The sequence below is a fragment of the Acomys russatus genome, chromosome 21, assembly GCF_903995435.1.
Source record: "Acomys russatus chromosome 21, mAcoRus1.1, whole genome shotgun sequence".
NCBI lineage: Eukaryota > Metazoa > Chordata > Mammalia > Rodentia > Muridae > Acomys > Acomys russatus.
In genome coordinates, this window is record NC_067157.1 from 38,983,046 (window position 1) to 39,008,142 (window position 25,097).

General features: G+C 44.4%; 1 protein-coding gene across 8 annotated transcripts in view; it reads right to left on the minus strand.

Moving 5' to 3' along the window:
• The window catches only part of Hivep2 (HIVEP zinc finger 2), a 193,625-nt gene extending 178,241 nt beyond the window's left edge, over positions 1-15,384 (minus strand). For 3 of the 8 annotated variants that reach the window (XM_051164196.1, XM_051164190.1, XM_051164195.1), the window contains exon 1: positions 15,016-15,384. The gene's annotated coding sequence lies outside the window, so the exon portion shown is untranslated. Of the gene's footprint in view, positions 1-13,789; positions 14,051-14,111; positions 14,190-14,508; positions 14,745-15,015 lie in introns of those variants that run through there. The other 5 variants (XM_051164197.1, XM_051164191.1, XM_051164194.1 and 2 more) reach the window with 3 other exon arrangements.
• Between the last annotated feature and the right edge of the window lie 9,713 nt (positions 15,385-25,097).

Genomic DNA, 25,097 nt, shown 5'->3' on the forward strand with positions numbered 1-25,097 from the left:
AAGGCATCCTTGATTGTAAAGGTGACTCTAATACATCCAAACCCAGGAAGACCTTCAATGGTTTGCCTGTATCCTGAGCGATCCCTTACCAACTAGCTTGAGTGTGCGCCCTCATTCAATCAGCTTTATTAAAATAAGTCTACAACAAACATTTCTTGTGTTTTTTATGAGTGCATAGTTTTACATACTCTTTCAAATTATGTCACTAGTATATAATTAACACACCACAAACTACAAATACCTGCCCAAATACTGTCTAGGCTCAGTGAAAACTTTATTCAATCCTCATGCTTTCAGGTTCATATTCCATTACTGATAATGAGACTTGGATGGTCACAAATTCTCCTGTTTTATAATCCTAATTACAGGCTAAATAAAATTAATACCACTATAAATTTAGCACAGACTGAAGATATAAAGACAAGTATAACAGCAATAAAATATATCAGCTTATTAATAAATATGTATTTGGAAATACAGACCATAATACTAAACTATGAGTTCTTCAGGCTCATGGTATTTTCTTAGTATGTGAAAAAGAACAAATGAATGGGAGATTTGGAAAGATACTTCGCACGATAACTTATTTCACACTTTCTCTTTAGAAACTGGGTAGCCAGTAGACCGAAGCACCTGTGACCTAGACAGTCGCAAGAACTACAACTGGTCCAGGGTCTGTTTGTCTATCCTTCAGTGATGGCAGGATGAGGTGCCCTCACCGTCCTCTCCCTTCAGACTTTACAGCTCAGGAAAGCTGTTAACGTATTTTCAAGTGGGTATCACAGTTAGAAAGCATGCCAATATGTGACAGCACTCCTCCTTTGTCGGCCACCTGCAACATTTACTATTTCAGAATGGTAAACTTACATTCTAATTTATTTTATAAATTTTAATAATATTTGTTATAATAAAATCTAAATTATAAAGATGCTTGAACATCAGCATTCTGAGAGTTAGTGTTTACACCACCTCCAGGCAAAGTGTATTCCTCCAAGAACTAAAAATGTAAAGAACATTAAAATATGATGTATCTCCATTATCATTAAGAGATCCAAAATCAGAGTACCTACTCAGGAAACTAGAACTCTTATTTTAGTAATAATAATCATTAACTCTATTAAGAGGTTAATATATCACATTTCTATATATATTCATTTGTTCTATAACATACATGCCTGCTTAAATAGTGGAGAGTTTAAGAATATTTGTCAAGGGGCTGGAGAGATGGCTCAGAGATTAAGAGCACTATTCTTCCAGAGGTCCTGAGTTCAATTCCCAGCACCCACATGGCAGCTCACAGCTGTCTGTAACTCCAGTAGCAGGGGACTCAACAGCTTCACACAGACATAAGTTCAGACAAAACACCAATGCACATAAAATAACAAGAAATAATTTAAAAACAAGAATATTTGTCAAGGCTGCTACAAATTCGCCAAAGTAGCTACACATCATACTGTGCTATATGGAGGTCCCACAGTTAATGCCTACGCAGGGAAGCCCCATCATTCTTAAGGAGTAGAGAAAAAGACACTGCAGGAAACATTAGTTCACCTTCTCTGAAAGTTGTAATAATGTGAACTAAGCACGTCGTTAATATGCCCAAAAAGTAGAGAATGTAAAAAGCTCATGCCTAACCAGCACCAGGGTGGGTAGCAATGGGTCCACCAGCCACACTTCACTCTAACTTTAAGACTGAAGTCATAGGGCTGGAGAGATGGCTCAGCGGTTAAGGGCACCACTGTCTGCTCTTCCAGAGGTCCTGAGTTCAATTCCCAGCAACCACATGATGGCTCACAACCATCTATGATGTGATCTGATGCCCCTTTCTGGCCCACAGGAATACATGCAGACAGAGCATTTTATACATAATAAATAAATCTTAAAAAAAAAAAAAAAGACTGAAGTCATTATTTTGAGACAGCTCAATTTTTAGGACAGGCGGTCTATACTGGCAGTAAGCAAAGCAGAACCGATGTCTTCACATGCCCACCTATTTATAAACGCGATCGGATTTCCTGAATAGGAATTGCTAGATACGTTTCTTTCGCCTATTTGTCTCATCCTTTTCAACTGGGTTTTTAAAGTTGCGAGGGCTGAGGGCCGCACTTCGCACAGCACATCTCTCCCTTCCCCCGGTTTTGAGGACTGGAATGTAAGTTATTGAGAGACTCCCTGTCCAGTCTCTCTTTTCAGTTCGCAGAGGCATTTATTTGGTGCTGCCCTCACTGGACAGGCCTTTCTGAGCGCAGTGCCGACACTTCCCTGAGCTGCGGTGCTTCTGCCTGTCAAAGTCAAGGCCCCATTGAAGTATCCCTTTCTTCCAAGAAACTTCTCCCGCACCCTCCTCCAAGGGTTATTTCGCACCTTGTTAAAGTAGCGCCTCAGCCCCTCTGCTGTTTCTTCACCCGTCTCTTTTAAAAATAGCTTCCCCTCCACAGTTCTCTGAAGCACACGAGATGGTGCAGGTTTTGATGACAGCAGTGAAACACTCTATTTTCTACTAGTTCATATTCCTATTGCATTTTATTTCCCCATGCATCTTACATAGACCGGAATCGTATAATGAGACTTGCTAAAATCAGCCTGCACTGTACAACTGTACAAGGCACCTCTCTCTGCTCTAGATATGGTATCTACAAAATCTCAGCAAGCATGGCTGGGCCCTTTCTATGAAACATTTCTAAACCAGCTGGGGCCATCTTTTAAAAGGTAAATAGAATTAAGGAACTTATTCTTGAGGTCTGATTTTTAAAATTTTTTTTAATTAAAAAAATTGGAGTGGGTTCAAACATGAACAATACAATTACTGACAAAATAATAAAAATTAAAGTTGCAGGAACTAAGGCTATTTATCCTGGAAAAAAGAGAGTAAATCAGGTGACTATTATCATCTAAATAATTGAGGGAATGTCTGCCAGACAATGGGTAAACATATTCTGCATTGCTGCTGATGAAGAGAAATGTCCGGAAGTGGGCGAGGCCTCCCCAAGAAAATGGTGTCTAAGTAGAGGCTGAATACAGGCAGTCCAGAGTGAACTGTCCTGAATTATTTTGCCCATGGCTGGGGATGCCTCTAATGGTCTTATCTTCTCCTAAAATTGTATAAGAAATGCTACATTGCAAGTCACCCTGTCACCAGTTGACAGCTCAAACTCAATATATCAGATCTTATACTTAGGACATTAGTCAGCGTCATTTTAGACACTTACATGTGCTCAATAAGTCACCCCAGCCACAGTTAGTACCCGATGTATCATAGTGAAAGAATGCAAACATCTTATAAGATGCTCTGCTCCCCTCAAAGGTACAGGGGGCTCATACACAAACTAACCCACTAGACAAAAGCATCAAGACTACCCTCCAGGAAGTAAAACACCACGCCATGCGCATATTCCAAAAGAACCTGTTCTTCATCTCTCTCCCATTTCCTGTCTCATTCTCCAGGAACACTCACATGTCAAATACAAATAAGAACAGTCGTTTTCTCTATGAACTAGTGTGGCATAAAATCTCATAAGGAACTTAAACCCAAATCAGTTGGCTCAAAGGCTATCACAAGTGTTAGATTCATAGGGAGGCACTGTTTTTATATGTAGAAGGTGGGTTCATATAATCTTTGCCAATTTCAAAACCACAATGATTATTGTTATTTTTGAAATATCTCTTTCTTTAATTATCCCCTCTTGTATAAGAATAAAAAAAATAAGAATAAAAAAAATGTGGTCAGGGCAATTTCTTCATGACATAAATTCATGAGATTATCCACTAAGGGGTAAAACTTCTCCATCTGCTAATGACCACTGTCGGGTTTCATTAGGTTTAACACTGGCAAATTCTCCCCAAACACAGCCAAAACTCAACTGATGACTTAACAGATTTGGAGTTTGTCCATTAGAAAAATCTACCATCCACATTTCGGGTCCAATTATTTGTTACATTCAATACTGTTGAGCGATGTGTTTTTCAAAAGGTCATTTAGACTATTCCGAGCCACTTGGCCCATTTTAAAGGCTATACTTGATTAAAATTGGGACCAAGTTCATCATGCATATTACTAAGGTCATTTTAACAAGTAAACAGATTACACATCCAAAAACAATTGCCTTTGGATGTGTTCTTCCCCTCCCCCCCACCCCCACCCCCGTTTCCTTATTTTATTTATTTTACTGTTTCAATAAAGCTGTAACTAGCTGGACGTTTTATTAGCCTTGCGTGGTCATGATCTACACCAGGTTAAACCCATGAGGAGACATTATCAGAAGCTGTGGAGATTCTGCTCATTCTCTTGCTGAAAACACAGCAGTAATAGTCACCTCAAGAAGGGTCTGCCAACACTTCTCACAAGCATATTGCTGCCTGTTGAGTTGCTTTTTTTCCCTCACAACTGAATTATTGTCAAAAGTTAGTGTTGCTTTGCCCTCTAAAAATAGCCCTTCTGATTCTCTTGTATTGCCCTGCTCTGTTCCCAGGAGGCAGAGCAATGGTACCAGCAAAGCTTGGCTTTCACAGATGAAAAAAAAAAAAAACAGCAAAATATGATAGAGGTGCAGTCACTTGGCCTGAGTCATTTTGAAAATCAATAATGAGGCAAGGAATGAAGTGCTGGGGTCAGGGTTTAGAGTCACCCATTCTGGTGGCTCCTCCAGCGCTAGCATAAAGTGTAATGAGCACATCCTCAGAAGGATAGAGCTGGCATCTGAAATCCTCATTTTATCCCAAGAGTGCTATATTTCTAGAATAAACTTTGATACATGGCTAATGACATGAAAATAAACCGAATGTTTATTACCTTGTCTTCTTCCTTGCTTAAAGGAATGGAGACTAACCCATATGTAAGACTCAAGGGAAGCAAGAAACAAAGTTTGATCATTGCTCCACAGGCAATTAGAAGCTGAACTCCCCATGACCTATCTACAAAGTGTTGGGCTGGCCATCAGGACTGTCCCCTGGGACACTGCCCAGTGCCCAAGACAGAGAATTTCATCACCAGCTTTGTAAGACAGGGCAAAGTTTCACTCCAATTCTACCCTCCTCCTTTTCACTTGGCCTCCATGGGGCAAGGGTAAGTTGGGGGGGGGGAAGGCATATACTCCCTGCTTTGCACTGGATTTATCCAAGTTGGCTGACCAAGAAACTTCCTTATACTCCCACTCTGTGAGCAAGAGCTCCTTCACACAGCTCTTTCTCAGTCTCCTGAACAGAAAAAAATGGGCACGGAAAACTCACCCTCGATACACATGAACCTCAATTTAACCGTAAAGTCTCTTTCTCAACCATGGCCCGGTGAAAGCAAGCAGGAAAGTCAGACCATGCCTTCAGGAGGTCTTTGTAAGTAGAAAACATAGAATAAACCAGAAAACAGTCAGACACACTTGGTGGAAAACATGCTGGTGAACTGACCATTGAGAATGAGTCTAGTTAAGATGTGGATCCGTTTAAGGATCCTTCACTTGGCTGTATGCATACCCAAAGCATCAGAGAGATAAATTTTTTTTCAAAGGTCACTTCTGGAGATCCGGCAAATCTATACTATGTGCCCAGCGTCACACACTGGGGGTCAGCTTTAGTGGAAGTGGTAGCCAGCCTAATCTACTAAAAACTTTACTTACTTAAATAAGATTAAAATATAAGTTCCAAATATAATCTTTATGTCAGCACACTCACAAAGGCATTTTATAATACAATGTGATGTGTCATTTGAAAATAAAAGATGGTGTTTCATTCCCATGCCAGGGCCTGGTAGCACTGAAGTTTTACATACTACTGAATCCCTTTGTTTTTGTTTGTTTGTTTTCTTTCTTTTCTTTTTGGGATGAAAGTATGCGTTTGGTGCATGCTGTGCTACAGCCTCAACTCTGAAAGAAACCTTAAAAATAGTGTTATGCATATATATTCATATGTGTATATATGTGTTTACATATATGTGTATAAATGCACATAAATACTTCAGTAGTGACTTAAGTATTCTTTCATTCTTTCTTTAAATCCCATTAGGACTAAGAGACTCATTATATAACTAGGAATTTTTGAACACCTTGAAAAAGCATAGCATAGTAACTGAATTTGCCAGCAAATATTTCTAAATCCATGTACTAAAATGCAAAGTCCCTAAGGGCCAGGACTCTCTTTTTACTATTTTGTTCACTGGAGATTCCTCTGTATCTGCACCACCATCTTTCCCAGATCACCAATACTTGCTGAATTAATAAGGAAACCATTTTAAAAATCAGCATTCCCCAAAATGCTCCTTTGGTGTCTCTTAAGTGGACCCAAGGCCTCAGGGCTGAACAATGCTTCCCTGGCTATTGAGACTTAGGCAAAAGTTCAAGTTGGGTAATTCAGGCACCAAGAGCTATTTTTAAACCGAAACCTTCCCACAGCAGAGAATTCAGTTCACTTCACTGGTACAGCACACTGCCGGGGCTGAATAAGAAATATCCAAGATCTTAATTGGTGCTTCCGTTTGTTAACTGTTGAAGCCTTGTACATTATGACATTGTTTTCTAAACCACTTCAATCAAGAGTTTAACGGACCATTTGAAAATATTTCAGGAATATTTCACTGTCACAGCAACTGGAGTTCTTTTGTGTTTTTATTTCAGGGCAATCTCTCCCTTAAAAAGCATCACAGCTGCCCGGTACTGAGCTCACAGGGATCAGAGCCCATGTCCCCACAGAAGTGTCACGGTGACCCTACAACAGATATTCCCTCCTTTCATATCCTCAGGGCAGTTGGGTAAGTTTTAATACCACCAACCCCAAGCTGGAATTCACCAGGTACATTCCCTTTGTTCTGATTTCAAACCCAGGCTCCTGGCCCATAGGGGTACCCACTTCACCTGCCCGGTGCATTCCCATAGACATGTACTCAGTGGTAAAAATGGTTAGCCTTTTTTTTTTTTTTTTAATTTTTGAAAGAGTCTTAGCGTGAACAATTGCATACCATGGTTTGGCATAAGGCCTGGAGTTCAGACCTTGCTCTACTAATGACTCAGTTCCTTTACTTGCAACATAGAGATAATACTCCAAATCTTCTCAGGGTGGTGGTGAGCTCCCAAGTGGGGCGTAGTGCCTGCTATGGGGCCTGCCACAGGGCAAGGGTTCTTTAAACTTCCAATACCTTCCTCTTAACTTATTTGCTAAATTGTCCCTGTGGCAATTTGTTTTTTAAGTGGTTTGTTCATTGAGGTTATACCATAATTACAGAATAAAACGACACTGCATCCCCTGTAACGACAAAGTAGAATTTCAAACTGATAGAATATGCTTTGGAAGAGGTTCTAGAAGCCATCTGTTCCAATCTCTTTCGTTTCCAAATGAAGTCCAGAGAGCTGGGATGACTGGCTTCCAGGCTGTCACAAAAAGTTCACTGCCGACACAGAGCCAAGCCTTCAGTCCTCTCACACTGCACTCTTGCTATACCTTTCCTGGCTCTTGCCTCCCATTACACAGGCATGGCAACACATGTAATTTTCAGACAATTAAGAAGTATAAAATAACCTCAATTTAATTGCATCCAATTAACAAGGCAAATTAGCGCTTCATATGTACACTATTAAACTAGTTGTCTGGCTTCCAAAGGAAATAAAGCATAGTTTCAAATTAATCTCCCATTTTGGAGCACTAAGCTACTTAAAATTTAAATTACCTTTCCAATAATCTTCCTTGCATGGAATTAGACGATACCTCTATCTTAAAATAAATATTTTCTGTTCCTAACAAGGTAAGAATTCACAGTGCTATTTTGTAACTATCAGCAGTTTTTCTCTCGCTGAACACGTATGATTTTCTATGGTGCTTTATATGGTTGTGTGAGGACAGGCATGTATACTTACAGAACCTTAAATTATTACAAATGAGGGCGTGTCCACATTTACTGAAAGCCTGGACGCCAAAGTCCCAGGTTTTTGCGAGGCTTTTAACATCACGTGGGTCTTCCCCAATGCAAATAAAACCTCCCATGATCTGCTTTCTTTTGCCAAATGAAGCTTTGCATTTTGAACATTAAACTCACTGTCCAGTGCTGTCATGACTTAGATACAAACTGGTTACCAATTTAAAAACATGTTCTATAATAGCTATCCAATGAATCCACCCCAAATTATGAATGTTCTATGATTTTAACTATGAGCACTTTTATACACTGGTAGTTGATGGTCAGCTTTCTCTACAACTTTGTAGAGTTGCTTAAAATTATAACGACATACTGCTTTTAAAATGCTGCTCAGCCTGCGTAAGCAATTAGTGGTTAATAAACTATTTTAGTCATTTGTTTATTTACTGCATGTCAAGGTAATATTAAGACAAAGACCAAAAAAAAAGTCTCACTGTCACACAACAGAGTCAGCCTCCATACTAGATGTTATGGCATTTTCAACAGTCAGCTTCCATAGAGTGTGTCTGTGTGTGTGTGTGTGTGTGTGTGTGTGTGTGTGTGTGTGTGTGTGTGAGAGAGAGAGAGAGAGAGAGAGAGAGAGAGAGAGAGAGAGAGAGAGAGAGAGAGAGAGAATATATGTTATGGCATTCTGACCAATTCCTTACCGCCAAGACCTCTATAGCCTTTCTAAAATCACACAATTCATAGCATCGTTTCTCTGCCCCAATATTCAAGTGCATCCCAGCTTCCTCCACAGCCTTCTAAATGTCCTAGGGGATCTACAACCAGCTACCTTTCCAAGCTCTCCTGGCCCTTCCCCTCCCTGGTACCACCATTCTGCCCTACCATACCAGTCACTTCCTTTATTTGGCCCTCAAAGCTCCAGTTCCATATACCCCCTTTCCTGCACAGACCTTCAGTTCTTTCCAGTTTAGGAAGCCAGAAGCTTCCCCTTATATTCCACCTGGCCTTGGAAGCTTTAACTCTATATAAATAATAAGGCTTACTGGTAGACGATACATCGCAAGATTGTAAGAAAAGGAAAAAAAAAAACTTTAAGTTGGAGATAATTTCCCTGTTGGCTTGCAGTGAGTCTGTCTGCAGAGTCCAAGCTTGGACTGCCACTCACATTTCCAACATTACAGATGTGAGGGAAGAGTACTTTAACAAAGTGATCCATGGAAAAAGGAAAGGAAAGCTACCCTTACAAGCCTTTGCTTCCTGTTCTTTTCCATCCACATCCTGTTACTCTAACTCATAATTGTATGAAATTAAATCCTGATATTTGCAGTCATGTAAATACATTTTCTAGAGAATTGCAAGTTTCATCCTTCAGTAGTTGTTGAGAAATACATAGGTCCAATTACATTAATGACTCCAAAAATTAATTGGTTATTTAACACAAAGACCCTGTTTTGTTTTGTTTTTAAAGAAAGCAAAACAAACAAACAAACTCCAACTTGGTAATTATCCACCAATTGCATCAATGATACCGGCCAATTCAGTTTACTAGATCCCCAGGTAAGTATTTTTGAAGTTTAAATTCCTTATGACTCCAAATACAAGTACAAACTGAAGTCAGCTCATTCAGTGCCATTAAAAATGTCAAGGGAGTGAGAACCAATTGGTTAAATAAGCACTATAAAGAAGGAGATGTCTATTACACACTTCCATCCAGTCTCAGGAAACTCGCTTTCCACAGCCATCTTCTAGCATGGCCTGATTTGCTAAGAGCAGGCCTCCCTTATGCCTGGTTGGATAATCACTTATGTAGTCAACCTGCCTCCGAGGCCTGACCCTCAAGGGCTGGCCTTATCTTGTTATCACTTCTCCCTCGTTATCAGCCCTCCAGCCCCTGCACACATGGACATCCCCCAACCTCCTGAAAATTGCACTGTTTATTCAACACTTCCTCATCCACTTTTCTTTACTTGACTCTCAGCTCCTAGTGCAGGATGATATAAACCTCTTTATGTATCTCCTATAGCACTGAAAACAAATGCTGTCTTACAGATAAATTCACCAAGTGACTAATACCTGTCCACTTACTCCCTTTCTTTGACCTATCATTATGTTTTAGTGGCTAACAAAGGCCCAACCCGTAGGAATTGCTTACACAATACAATGACTAAATAATCGGCCTGATGAGAGAACATCTGTCATGGTATTCTGAAATGACAGCTAAGATTATGAGTGGAGAGTTAAAAAAAAAAAAATGTGGTCCTAAGTATTTCTGCCCCTGAAATCAACCATCCTATGAACCAACAGTGATGAGACACTACCTTCTTTCTGCCTCGGGGACAGAAGCATCGTTTTCATCTTTTCTTCTCTGTGTCTAAGCGGTTTGCACCCTGGTTTAAGCTAAAAGGAAAACTAAATTTACAGATTACCTCAGACAATGGATCACCTGTCATAGCTGATCCCTCAAATGATGGGTCATGATAAGATTATCAGATCTTTGGTCCAGACCAATGGTGGATGAAATATCAAGTAGTTCTGGTTGTGGTCTAATGTAAACATGTAGCTAGTAAAGGCCTACATCACTCTAGTGCTAGCTCATCTCAGAAAAGCCACAATTGCACAGGGCAACACACACATCCTCTTTGAGAAGTTTTGGGTTTACATCATGACAATTAAATGCTACAATACTTTTCCAAAGGACCTAAAGGTAGCTAAGACCTTTTGCAAACCCTGATTTTCAAGCTCAATAGATTTCACTGTAACTTGCAAAAAGGGAGCATGCACTACTCCACTGTGACAACAGAGACAAATAAAGTAATACTGTTTCTCAGACATTTGCCTTCAAACATGTACAACTATGTGACCATCAAGTCTCCCTGCTGTTTTTATTACTCTATGCCCACTCACAGTTTCACAACCAAAGTATGTACTTAGTATTATTGAAGACCTCTGGCGATTATAGCAAACCCACCTACCCAGAATGGCTTGAGGTTCCATAAGAAACCCCGAACACCATGAAGCTGAGTTAGCCAACTTCCTCTGCTCCACTCTCTGATACTACCCTAAAAGTCACAACACTTAATGTGAACTCAAGAGTGAATTCACAGGAAACTTCATAAATGGCCAAGTCTACCGCTGAAGTGTTCCAAGAGAGGCATACAGAAGGGCGGCTTCACCTACAGGACTGATGAGGCAGGAGTAACGTAGGAGGAGCTTCTCCCTGTGCCTGTGCGAACTAATATGGGAAACCTGTACTTTAGCCAACAGCAGAGTAGCAACCCTTAGAGGCACAGCCACCTATGGGGTTGGTGTGAGCCACTTTCCTCTTAATACAATAGTCACCACACCAGAGGTTTCCATTATTTCACATCTAATACACTTTCACCGTGCCAAATATTTTCTACCAATCTTTCTTATGTTGGAACCCTCAAATGAACTTCTGCTAGCTGCTGACACTCAGTCAAGAACTGCAGAGAAACACAGATAGCCAACTTATTATTTGTTGTGGCTGAAATGAAGTCCTTCCCATCTTAAAAAAAAAATAATACTGCCAAAGTATAAAAAATAATTTCATCATTTTACCGGAATAAGCATAAGGCAGTCAGTCAACCTGGTTTCTGAATAATGTCACAGTGCCAAAAGTTCAAGCCGACACACGTACCACCATTCTCCAAGGCACGCCTGCATGTATGTTGTCTCCTGTTTTGTTTCATGGTAACAAGATTTGTAAAGCCATCCCGTGGAAAGGGAGCTGATCAAGAGATTCTGCTATCTAGCCTTCCAGTGTCGTCATCCAGGACCATGCACTGGTATGTTACTCGAAATAAATTCTTTTGATATGCACTGCAGAAATGTTTTATCTACGTTAATACTATTTTTCTAAACACACCCCCAGGATCTAACCAGTTAAAATATAAGGTATCTTATATTTATAGTGTGCAGGTAGTACATCCTATATATGTTAATGCTTTAATATGCTACTATTCCCCCAACTGTCTGTAAATCAATTTTCAGCAATTTAATCTTAAACAACTTTAGATGCAGTTAGTTGCTGTAACAGTCAATCTGATAAAGCACAATCACTGAGACACACTACAGATGCCAATAAGCGAATCTGTGGTCTACTCCTATTCTCAAGGCAACAAGCTATCTCAGACAATTCCCCCAAAGATTCAGCTCTGTGATATAGCACAGGAGGAATAAATATACCGCCCATTTCAAACCTAGTGGTCAAAGAGATTATGGCACTTGCAGCGTGCTGTCATGTGGATAGACAACTCCTTCCCACTCAGAGTAAAACTGCAGCTGTAATCTGGCGCCATGCCTTCTTAGGGCTCCACCAGAATCTTCTCTTAGTAATAAAAGAAAAGATTTCCACCTTACTCACATGAAAAGCATTCCTGTTTTCATAAACTGCTGGACATACTCAAACCCAACATATTCATTATACAGTCCTCTTGGGGAACTGACAAAATTGTATCTTCATATGTCTATAAGACTTATAAGCAATCGGGCACTTGCAAATCTTAACACATATATGTATGTCATAGTATATACATATATTTAAAAGAGCCTGGTTTGCTCAAGGACAAGTATTATCACTATCGCTAGAGAAAATGTGTCTAATAAAGTTCGATGGCCCTTTTTCTAGAAGGACAGATGACTACCAATTTAATTACTATGAATCTTATTAATATTTCAAGTAATTTCTGGGTCTGGTTATTCACGCAAAAGCGACAACTGTGCTGAAGAGAAAAAATCAATAGCCCTTGACAAGGACTCTGAACTGAGAGAAAAATAAAAAAAAACAAGTCCTCCTATGCATTACTAAAGCCTGGCGTTGGGAGTGGAGGAAAGTACCAATATAAGTTTTTAAATAAATTGAGTTATTTTTAAAATGGCAGAAAAGGAAGGAGGAAAAAAATCAGTTCAAATTTTCTATTATAATGAAAGTACCGGAAGCTTCATTTTAGGCCTAAATAACTGTGCAGAGCATAAGGGTTTTGCAATGTCAGTTGAACACACAGCTTCCTGTGTGAATTCTAAGCCATTACAGGTGTCCTGGGGTTTGCAGTGTAACCGATCATCAAGAGATTCCCCTGGTTGCCTCCATGCTAGCCCCCAGCCCAATCACACTACAGTAGGTCTCTATTAAGACTCTTTTCTCTCCATCTCCGGAGTAAGAGCGCCCACTTTCCTTTCCTTCCCTCGCTGATGACAGTCAAAAGCTTTCGCATTCAGAGGACTAGTTCCTGCAGTCCTTTGCACTTAGATGCTTTCAAGTAGGCGAGTGAGGAACCACTCTTCTCCTCTGGGAGCTGCATCGCTGAGGCACAACATCCAAAGACTCTCTCCGACCTTCTAGCCTCCACACAGAGTGAGCTTGGAGGGCTGGGGTCGCATTTTCTCCAGTCCTCTGCTGCACTGGATGTGTTATGTAAGAGGGACAGGACGCGGGAGGCACATGCGTATAACGCGCACCAATCTGTGATAACAGCTGGGATGGCAGGGCAGATCTGGAGTCGTTCCCCCACCAAATACGACAGACACCACACACGCACATCACCCCCACCACACACACATATAAACGCACACATACATACACACGCACACACTGAGATATGTTTTCCTGTCTTAGCCCTACCAGTACCAGACGCACAGAAGGGAGAGGAGGGGGGTTGGGGGTAAAGAGAGGTGAGAGGTGCGGCAGCAGCAGCACATCTGCTTTGATAGCAGCCAGCAGAGCCGCCGCGGCAGAGAGCCCCTCGTTAACCCCCTTCCTGTGGCTGCACCACGTCATGGAACATTCCCGGAACGGGCCAACGTTCCACCCACTTCAGGGAACAGACATAAAGGCACAGACCCAGCTCCTCACGGTGCACAGCCCAAACACACATGTTTCTTCCCGATCCCCCGACCAGAAGCACAAACAAGCATGCAATCTGCCCCCACCCGTCTCCACGCGCCCGGGGCTAGCCGGCGGCGGCTACAGCCGCTCTGCGGCCGGTGCACCCGCAAGGCGAGGACGCCTCCGCCTGAACCTTCCATGGAGACAGTCCCCTCCTTCTTCGCTTCCTTCGCTTCCTTCCTTCCTTCCTTCCTTCTCTTCTTTCTTCCTTCCTCGCTCGGGAGGAGAAAGGAGTCACCGAAATGCCCACAGCCGGTGCCGCCACTGCGCTCGCTCGGCCGCAGGCCGGCGGCCCGGCCCTTGCCGTCCGCCCGCCCGTTCGCCCGCGCCACCCCCGGCCCCGCGCCGCGCCCCCTCCCCCGCTACCTGACAAACGGGCCGCCAGCCGCGGCAGCCGCAGCGGTGGCCGGGCGGTGCGCGCCGGTGCACGTTCCTCATTAGTAACCAGGCACATTCCTGCCTCCAGCGCTCCCGCGCGGCCCCCTCCCCCCCCCCCCAGGACATTACGCAAAGCAGCCTCCCCTCATCTGCATAGATCCTCGGCCAGGGTATTCCCCGCATTTCCCAACGCGCCCGACCCCCCTCGCCGAGGTCTCCCCCATCCCCGCCCCCTCCGACCCTCACCCCTGGGCCACCGGGAAACCGGCCGGGAGCGCGCGCCGCGGAGGGGGCGATGGAGTTGGGCGACGGCGATTTCAGGGTAAAGTGAAACAAGCTCGATCTCTGGAGCTGGCAGGAAAAACACAGCGCCGAGGCCACTTACCGAGCCGAGAAGGGACCTAGATTCCCGCCGCTCTGCTCTGCCAGCGGCCGGTGCGCCCTCCACGCACCCCCGGGCTGCACCCAGTACCCAAGAGTCGAGGCGTGGAGGGAGGCTGCTACCCAGCCAGGAGACCTTTCAAGTTGCTCGGGCTCCCTGCAAGCTTCAATGTCCAAGACTCAACTTGGCAAATACTTGTGCCATAGTCACCGAAGATGTCTCTCTCTCTCTCTCTCACTCCCTCTCCCTCTCTCTCTCTCTCTTCTTTTTCTTTTTCTTTTTCTTTTTGCAGAGACCCTCCTCCACCGGGGAGAGACAGCGCACGGCGGCGCCCCGCTCTCCAGCTCTCCACCCCCTCACCTCCAGCCCGCCTCCCGCCGGCCGCCAGCCTCCCGGCCGCGAGCCCCTCGGGCGGCTGTCAGCTCCCGGCAGTCCGGGTGACAGCGGCCGAAGGAGGGCACGACGCGGCGGGCGTGGGGGGGGTTCCTCGCAGCCACGGCGGCCGCTCACCTGTAAAGTCACCGCTGTGCTGGAGGAGGAAGAGGAGGGAGAGGAGGAGGAGGGGAAAGCCCCCCGATGCCCTTGTTCTTGCTGCCGCGGCCGCTCCTCGCCCAGGCTGAGCGTGTCTGGTGGGGGGTGTCTGGTAGCATTTCCTTAAGGACAGAGGGAGGGCGGGCGCGGAGGGAGGGAAGAGGGAGGGAGGCGATCCCCACCGCCAGCCCAGGCTCCTCTTGCCTTTATTTATATATTTATTTATTTTCGGACACCGTAAGCAGATGGAGCCAGGGCAGGGGCCGGGGCCGCCAGGCTGTGGCTTGAGCCGCGGGGCCCGGGCCGCAGTTTGTCGGCGTGCGGGAGCCGCAGCGGCCGCCTCCCCTCCGGGCTGTGGACGCACCGGGTTATTCCTGGCAGCGCCTCCCCGAACAGAAGTTACTAGGAGGAGTGCGCGGCGAGGGCGGGAGGGGGGGGGGGAGGCGGAGGGAGGGAGGAAGAGGGAGAGACTCAGCCAGCGACGTCATCGGATCCCCCAGCGCGTCCCTGGGAGGGAGGCTGAACCAGAAAAACCAGTCTGGAGCCGGCCAGCGGGGCGAAGGAAGTGCGGTGCGCCCTGCGACCCGGACTAGCCCGGGTGGTGGCACTCGGGGAGGGAAGGTCGCGGCCGCGCTCCCTTCACTCGGAACAGGGATCTCCCCTGAGAGCGGGCATCAGCTTGCCACGCAGAAACACTGGGGCTTCTGGAGCAGTCTGCGAATTTCCTACTAGGGTGTGGAAACCTCCTTCGTGCCCATTCCCTTCCCACCCCACCCCCCATCCCACGTACCGGTTCCTTGCCTTCCTAAGAAACGGAATTAGGTGATCTGTGTGGCCCTCATATTTTGCCCGAGTACCAGTAATCTCTCGCCTCTTCACTCCCGGCTGTACTCACGATTTTGTTATCAATTGAGAAAAAACAAAATTACACCGCAGCCCCTGGAACTCTCAAAGTGTTTTACTAGCATTTTCCGTGCCCCAGCGGAAGCACGAAGTTTTCACGCGCTCCAAGTGTCCCAATTGCTTTCCCCGGGGTCACTCCCCAGGGCGCCCCGGGTGCACCCTGCTCAGGAAGCCACCCGCCCTCGTCCGGGTATTCAAATGGGCCAAGGCAGCGGCGCGGGGAGCAGCTGCCGGCTTCCTGGGGGGCCGCAAGGGGAAAGGAGGCGAGCTGCCACCGCCAGCTGTGCGCTTCTGTTTCCTTGGTAGGGACTGAAATCACACCCAGCCCTGGGAGAACTGGGCGGGGCGGGGGGGGCGGTTAGGCGGAGGGAATCCCAAGCGAGTAGGGGCCGGGACTCTGGCTTCCTCCCCAGTCCGGCAACACCCGGGGGACACCGGGGCTCCCTCGGGCCGTTACCCAGCGTGTGTGGACTCATGTGCACCCTCGAGGGTGGTTCCCAGGAGGTCACTGCGCCGGAGCGCAGACACAGGCTTCTGGGCGGCGCCGGTGCCCAGAGCGCCTCCTCCGGGTGGGCTCAATGCGGAGCCCGACCTCGCGCTACGCACCCCCAGGTACCCAAGCTGCTTTGTTCAAGCAATCGGAACCAAGCGTCCCGGAGCGCCCCAGGGCCGTAGCACCCTCTCTCCACCCCTTGTCCGCGCCGCCGCCCAGCCCAGGGCGGAGTAAACAAGAGACGCACAAGATGTGACCCGGCGCGACCCGGCTTTCTGGCCGGGGTTCCCCCGGAGCAGGTGACTCCGTGGGAGGGTTGGAAATTAGCCTCTGGAATTCCGAGCCAGAGACTGGAACTGTGGTTCTGCTTTTAAAGCAGGTATATCACAAATAACTATGGGATGTTTTGCGTCTCCAGTCTCAGATTTTGCACTTATCAAATGTTCAAGACATAGGGGGAAAGCAGCTACCCTTCCCATTAAAAAATGAATATATTAAAAAGGAAGGGCTGCCTCTTTAATGAGTTAGAGACTAACGCCTTTGGTTTCGGTTTGGGTTTGGTTTTGGTTTTGGTTTTGACCTATAAACAGTATTGTGAGAATCCTCATGTTGTGACAGCATTGCTGTGAAGAGCGACTCTACAAAATAAAACGGTAATACATTTTAAATCATTTTTGGGAGAAGAAAATCTGGAGAAATGGAATCAACTTCACGGTTTTTTGTTTGTTTGTTTGTGTGTTTGTTTTTAGATGGATCTCAATTAAATTCAGGGCCTGCTTTCATTTAAGCAGCTTCACTTTTCATTGTATAAGTTCCTTGATACTCAGCCCCTTTTGTCTTAACTGGAAAGCCTTAATAGGAAAAAAATCAAGCATCATTTTCTTTTAAATGTACATTTTAAAATATCCATTTCAAATCCAAATGTGATTTTCATTTTTTTTTTCATTTTTAAGTCCACCTCCTAAATGTGCCCATAGCCCATTTTATTTAATTGCTTAATAGAGACGATTACTCAGTTTCTTTAAGAATCCAATTTTCCTTCAGCAAACAAAACACAGCAGCTGCCCAAGCACTCAGAAACTGAGCAAACAAAGTAGCAGGCAGCATTTGCTTCAGTGGAGTGAATGTTAGTTGAAAACTGTTCTTTCAAAGGCTAAATAAGGTAGTATGTTGTGCCTGTTACTATACTCAAATTAATGGGTAGTTGAAGTAAGTACTTTAAAAGGAAGGCACTATATAAACAATCATGAAGGTTTGATCCTAACACCAAAGGATGGTTTTCACCCCTGAAAACGTTGCCCCTCATCAATCTTTGACAATTTTAAGTGATTATTTTGTAAATTATCAATCTTCAAGGAAGACAGTTGGCACTGAGTAGAAGAGAGGTGAAAAATATGTATTAATGCTAATGCAAGCTAACAGGTGACCCTGTGGGAAGGGTGGAAGTTAGCCTCAGGAATTCCTAGCCCAAGAAGAGAACCATGGTTCTGCTTTACGACAGGTGTACCACCAATAACCGTGAAATGTCAACTGGGACAACACCCACTGTCTTTGAATACATCTATCATTGCTCTCTGTCTAATATGCCCAAGAATTGCTTGGTGCAAGCCACATGCACAGAGCCATATGCCCATGGGACTCTGGTTAAAAGGCACTTTGGGGCTCCCGCCTCTTCCTCCTGGAAGGTCTCATGTGCCTGGCCTGCTGTTTCCGCCTCTCTTGGAATGGCTGTACCATCAATGCCTTCTAAGTAAATCTCCCTTATAACACATATTGTATATCCCATGCATACTGTTTACTATCAGGGGAAATCTGGTTGCTTACGGGATAGATAGTATAGAAACAGAAAAGCTTCCTCTGCATGCTACCCAGAGAAAAACCCCATGGGATGTGAGGCTAAGTAAGGCACAGGGGACCCAGCTGGGGCATCCTTCCAAATACCAGCACCCAGACAGAGCTTCCATTCCATCCCTCATCTCCTTAGCCCTTCTCAGTTTTAAAGGAAGGGAGATTTTAGCAACCTGGATTATGAGGTATTAAGAAATTAAAACACTAATGGATCTGGGCACACTTAAAATTTTCATCCTGTCTCGAGAAAATTGCTTTCATTCAAAACATGCTTATTGGGTGCATGCTGTGTCCTTGGAGAAACTTCAGATCCATCAGTGAGCAAATGAAAAAACCGTGAGTTCAAGGAGTTTGCTTTCTAGCCAGAAGAAGGAGGAGAAATAGGGTGTATGATAAATATGAGGATCAAACTCTATGGGACTTTGAAAGGTGAAGAGGTTCTGGGAGAAAGCAAAAACAAACAAATGAAAACAGCTAGATTATGAATCAAGGTGGTGTGGGTGAGAGTAACACTGAGAAAGAAGGTTGCTACCCGGGCTTAAAGGGATGGTTTAGCCTGGCAGATATCTGGAGGACGAAGGTTTTCAGGAAAAAGGAAACCCTAGCAGAAAACTTCCAGACCTGCAATGTGTGTAGACCCCCCCCCCGAAAAAAAGCTTAGGCATGGAGAGAGAGAGAGAGAGAGAGAGAGAGAGAGAGAGAGAGAGAGAGAGAGAGAGAGAGAGAGAAGGTTTCTAACTGAGGCTCCTGGAGTCAAATCCTCACCTCCAAGTGCATGCTAAGGAGGAAGCTATTTATCCTGTGGGGGACCGGAAGCAGCAACGGGCCTGTGGTGGTTTGAATGAGAATGGTCCCCATAGGGCTCACACATTTGACTACTTGATCCTCAGTTCAAGTAATGTTTGGAAAGCATTAGGAGGTATGGCTCTGGCCACCTGTTTCCGAGCCTTTGCTCTTCCTAATTACACCCTTTCTTTCATAAGTTGCCTTGGTTGTAGTGTATTATCACAGCAGTAGAAATGTCGCTAAGATAAGGAGAGAGGAGCAGCGTCAAGATGTAACCTCCAGAGATAAGCGTCTGCCATCTAGACTCCTGCCTCCTACGGTTTCCACACTACCTGTCAAATAGCACAAACAGTCTGGGGAACAAGTGTTCAATTAGTAAGCTGAAGATGGAACTTGAGACTTAAGAACATATGCCACCCCTGGGCCCCAAGGTTCATGGCCATTTCATACTGTAAAAGACATTTAGCCTCTCCAAAAATATTCCCCAAAGTCTCCAGAGGTACAATACTTTGCTCGAAAGTCCAAATTCAGTGTCTTCCATGAGACTCACCAACAAACTCTTAGCTCTAAGAGCCTCTAAAGTAAAAAAAAAAAAAAAAAAAAAAAAAGAACACTACATACTTGAAGATAGAGTAAACTCGCCCACCTTAAAAAGGAAGAATGAGAAAACAGGAAGGTAGGATCAGACCTAGGCAAGACTGAATGAAACCCAGCAGGACAAACAGCAGTGTCCAGACACTGGCCATGCTGTGGTATGAAATGAGACCCAAACGCCTGAGGTAACCTCTATTCTCCAACTCTCTGGTTTGTAACCAAGTGACTTTTATCTTAGACTGACTCAACTCGCTCCCTATTCTTTTCCTTGATAGATATTCCAGGATCTTGTCCTCCACAACTTTTTGGGGGTTCCCCTATTCACTTTCATCATTACAGCTTCATCTTTTACTCTCACGGGGCAGAGCAGACTATCATGTGTTGTCCGGCCTCTGGGGCTTTCCTTTGAAATCAGGGTGGAAGCCTTCATGACCCTGTAACGCTTGCATTCTTTCTGTAATAGTGGCATCACATGGCTATACCAAGGTCTGCTGACAATTCCATCAGTTGGATCGCCTTTGGCCATAGCTCCAATAGCTTCTAAGCACCTGAGGGACTACACATGATGAAATGAGCCCAGCGGAGACACTTTTCTAGCCTGCCCCAGCCTAACCCTGTTCGAGCAGGGCACTCCAAGGCTCTCTCCTTTCAAGGGAAAATTATCAAGTGAGCTGACTTTTTAATATTTTTGAGTCAGCCCTGGGTAGCATCTGGTCAATTCTTAAGGTACCTCGAGGACATCTTTTCCCTATTGTCCCGGTGAGTCTGTGTGTCTTTGTGTGTGCGCGCTGCACTTGCGCTAATCTCTTCAGAAACCACATGACCCTTAGCTCTTAACTTTATTCTCACTTTCATTACAAAACTATGTTTCTCGCTCTCATTTTTGCTTCCAGTTCTCATTATAAACTGGCTGAAAACATCTAATAATAACCTTGTCACCACCTGAGCCATGCGCCGACTTACAATTTTCTTTACCAAATTAACTACTCCAGTATTTTCAGATTTTGCCTCACTCAAAGTCTCTGTGCATGAATAAATTACTTGCCAAAGAATAACATAAATGGCCCTTCTCCCAGATTCCCAAGCGACTCCATATTAAAGTGCTTACCCGTGCCTTCAGAAGACAGGCTGAGCATATCCACACTCAACTAACTATGTCGTTTCATGCCCTAGATTGTCCCTAAGTGCTTTTCAACTACAGCATCTCTTGATATGTTTAACCAAAAGTCTGTGTTGCCCCCTGGATTAGGGTCTGGAAAGCCCTGTGGTGAATAAGACCTTCACATCAGTCCAATTCCTATCAAAGTTATAGAGAGAACCCTTTATACATTGAATATGATGAAACTCAGTTGGCTGGCTGCCTAAAATATCTCTCTCTTCTTTTGGTCATATTTTCCTATGCCCCATTTAATACTTTACGACCAAATGGATCTTTTGTTTGGCCTAAAAGATGTCTCTTTTTTAAAGTTAGTCTTGATCTGTACAAATATATGGTATGCAGGGGAAGCCCATTGAAAGAAGGAGGGATGGAAAGGGCAGCCACCAAGTTCTAGTTTCCTTTTAGCTGCTGTGGTGAAATGAGTGGACCCAAGTCAACTTAGGAAAGGTAGCTTATTTGGGTCATACGTCCATCATGGAGGTACATCAGGGAAGGAACTAAAGCAGCAACTTGCAGAAGAAACTATGGGAAAACATTTACTCACTTGCAAGCTCATGCCTAAGTGTCTTTCTATATATCCAAGAACCATTTGCCATGGGTTGGTGCCACTTACAGAGTGGTAGGCCCTGAATCAGTAAGACAGTCCCCCACAGGCAAGATCACAGGCCAATCTGCTCTAGGCAAGCCCTCACCTGAGACTCCATTCCCAGGTGATGTTCGGCTGTGTTAACTTGGCAGTGAAAAATGGGCAAGGGAACAGAGGCATGCTGATGGATATGGATGCATAGGGAAGTGAAGGATGAGCCAGGATAGGATACATACAGACTTCGGTGAGTTTCTGCTTTCACTTGACAATGACCCTGTCATGGCTTGTGAAAGGATGAGAATGTCACAATCCAAGGTGCTGGTGAAACTAGTGTTTCACATTCTCATGGGATAACAACTTCAAGTCTAAGTCTGAGGAAGGCAAAATCTACTACATCTTATTAATAACTCTATTAAGGACTAAAGAATGAAAAAATAATCCAGTAGGAATAAGATTCCATCTAAAGGAACTATGAAAGCTCCCCGGGGAGAAAAATAAATCAATCAGCAAGCTCTATCTAGGTGTAATGCATACAAACCATAACCATCATGACAAGCTGTTTTAAAAAGACTCAGTAGTGGCATTTACCTCCTGTGGGTAACCAACAGCCGCTGAATTGGAACTTAAGACCTGCTAAATAAAAGGGAATCCATGCCTTGCACTGTACATTTAGCCAGCTACCCATGCCTGGTGAGGCTGTGGGACCTAGATGAGAGCCTACCGCTGCCACTTTCCCAAGCCAGTGTCATTGCTGTGTTCTGATCCTCACGCTGTGGGTATAAACGCACAGATAAGGGTAGCTCTCACCTGTCACCAAAGGGGTATGACCCTCACACCTAAGGCTCACAGACAACAACAGAAACGGGGAGCAGAAAGATTGCGAGAACTGGAGAACCAAAATGTCTGCTGTGAGACAATGTCTTCTGTACATGTCACAGAGGCTGCCCCCATGAAATGACAACAGTATGGCGAACAAAAGAAAATAGTAACAATAAGACAAAATAAATAAAAGAAGACACAAAGAAGACACAATGTTTATCCCTTTTTTCTTTTCTTTTCTTTTTTAATTTATTCTTGTTACATCTCAATGTTTATCCCAAGTATGAATTTCTTAACAACCAAAAATGCTATTTTTAAAATTCCCATATAAAATTACTAATGCCCTATTCTTGGCCATATATCTGTCCTACCATAGAGACACTTTCTCAACCATGTTCATTGCTGCTCTCACTAGGAAAGGGAAAGAAAATAGATAGTTATGGAAGATAGGAGGGGGCGGGCAAAGGAGGATCAAGGCACGAGAAAGGCAAGAGAGAAATCAGGGAGGGAATGCTGGGAGAGACAGCTAGAATTAAAGGCCATTTGAGGGGTAGTGTGGGTACCTAATACAGTAAACGATTCCTAAAATATATACATATGTGAAGGCAATCTGAATGAAATCACTAAACCATGGAGGAGACAAATCACCCAAATGGCTATCTCCTATCTCTAAGTGAAGAGTTCAGGATCAGGACTGGGTGACATCTAATTAAGCCATTGACCAAAGGGTCCCATGGAGTCTCCCAACAACCCAGTCTGTTCCAAACAACCTGGACTATACGTTGCTCTCCACAAACTGACAGAAAGGCCCCATTGCTGAAGACAGCAGCTACACAACACATTGAGCACAGAGAAGTTGAGCTGGTGCCTATGTAGAGCCTTCATCCCGATGTGCTAACTTCTTGACGCAGGAAGGTACTCTGCACACTACCAGGGGAGAATCGTAAACACCAACCCAGCCACAAACCCTCTGATCTACAACGATGCCCTGCCTGCAAGGTATGCTAGTGCAATAGTGGCACAAAGCTTGTGGGGGTAAGCAATCATTACGTGACTTGACTGAAGGCCCATTCCGCAGGAGGAAACCCATACCCAAAACTACTTGGGTGACCACGTACCTGAATCTAGATAGCCCAGGGACCTAGAGCAAAAGCAGATACTACTGTTCTGGAATATAAAAATAAAACCCAGCAATAAAATGACATTAGCTAAACTCATAGCTTTGTTCAGCCATCATCAAAGAAATCCCTCCTGTAGCAGATGGGAACAAATACACAGACCCAAGGGAGACGTTATGCAGAGAAAGAGGGACCTTGGGACACTCAGATCCCGAGAAGGATGTCTCCATCAAATCCCTCCCTCCAGGGCTCAGGTAGCCCTGCTGAGGAGTAGGCAGGAAAGAGTGTAAGAGCTGGAGGGAAGGGATGTCATAAAGGAAGCAGGGCCCTCTAAATCAACGTCATCAAAGTCCGTATGAACTCACAGAGGCGGAGGTACAGGGCCTGTAATGGGTCTGTACCTGGTCCTCTGTGGATGTATTATGGCTTCAAGGTTGTTGCTTTTATGGGCTCTGTGAGAGTGTGAGCAAGAAGGGTCTCTGCTTCTTGGGTCTTCTCTTGGGCTCTTTTGCTTCTGTGTATTTGTCTTGTCCAACTCTGCTGTTAGTTTTCGTTTTGTCATATTATTGTATTGTTTCCTATATTATCATTCTCTACGTGTACGTTTGTTTTCTAATGAGAGACAGAAAGGAGGCTGTGTATCCAGACGGGAGGGAGATGGCCTGGGAGGAGTAGGGGGAGGGGAAACCATAATCAGAATACAGTATGTGAAAAAATATTTCCAATAAAAGGAAAAAAAAAACTTGCGCTACTTGTGCTACACTCTAAAAAAACTGACATCAGAGGATTCTCTGTCTGCCACATCGCTGCTCACAGAGGCCACAACCAGTTCCAGCAGTCAGCTTGGATTACAGAAGATGAAACGATTTTAAAGACCTTTCCTTGTTCTTTTTTCTCTTCATCTTTCTTCTCATATCCATACGAGAACCATACAGTTAGCATGACCATTTTATGTAAACCTAACATGTAAATATTATGCTTAAGGCACACAGAGAGAGAGAGAGAGACAGACAGACAGACAGACAGACAGAAAAACACACAGACAGACACACAGACACACAGACACACTCACACCTTACTACCTGAGTCTGGGGAAAATAAATAAAATTGATTTTCATTTCAACTAAAAGTATTACTAATGTCTAAAATGTCAAGTTTAGGGAAAGAAAACCATAGGCCTGTGATAAATATTAGTGGTTTAGGATTAACTACTATGAAACAATGCGCGCGCACGCACACACACACACACACACACACACACACAATCAGATATCAACTCTTTTCTACCGCACTCTTAACAGCTTCAGAATCAGCTGTGGCTAAGATTCATGCTTTTAATAGTCCCTGTTTGAATTGATGTTTTGTTCTATAGAAATCTTCCCTTACAAGCTAATTACAAGTGTTGATCCCATAACATCCTATGCTTATATTTATCTTTCTTGAGACGGGAGTTTGGTCTCTGTACAACACAGGATGGTCTCACACTTAATGAGAACCTGTCTCTATCACCAATGTGTTAGTATCACAGGCATGTGCTGTGCCAAAACGCTTGCTTAGAAGCTGAGCTTGTATCAGGGCCTGTACTTCCAGGTATGTGGGAGGCCTCAACACAAGGACTTTGAGTTCAAAACTATAGTCATCTACAGATTACATTGAGGCAGGTCCCTGCAACTTTGTTAGTCTCTGTCTGAAAAGAAAAAGAAAAAAAGAGTTCTGGGAATTTAGGCAATGAAATCTCTTCAACATAAGCATCAA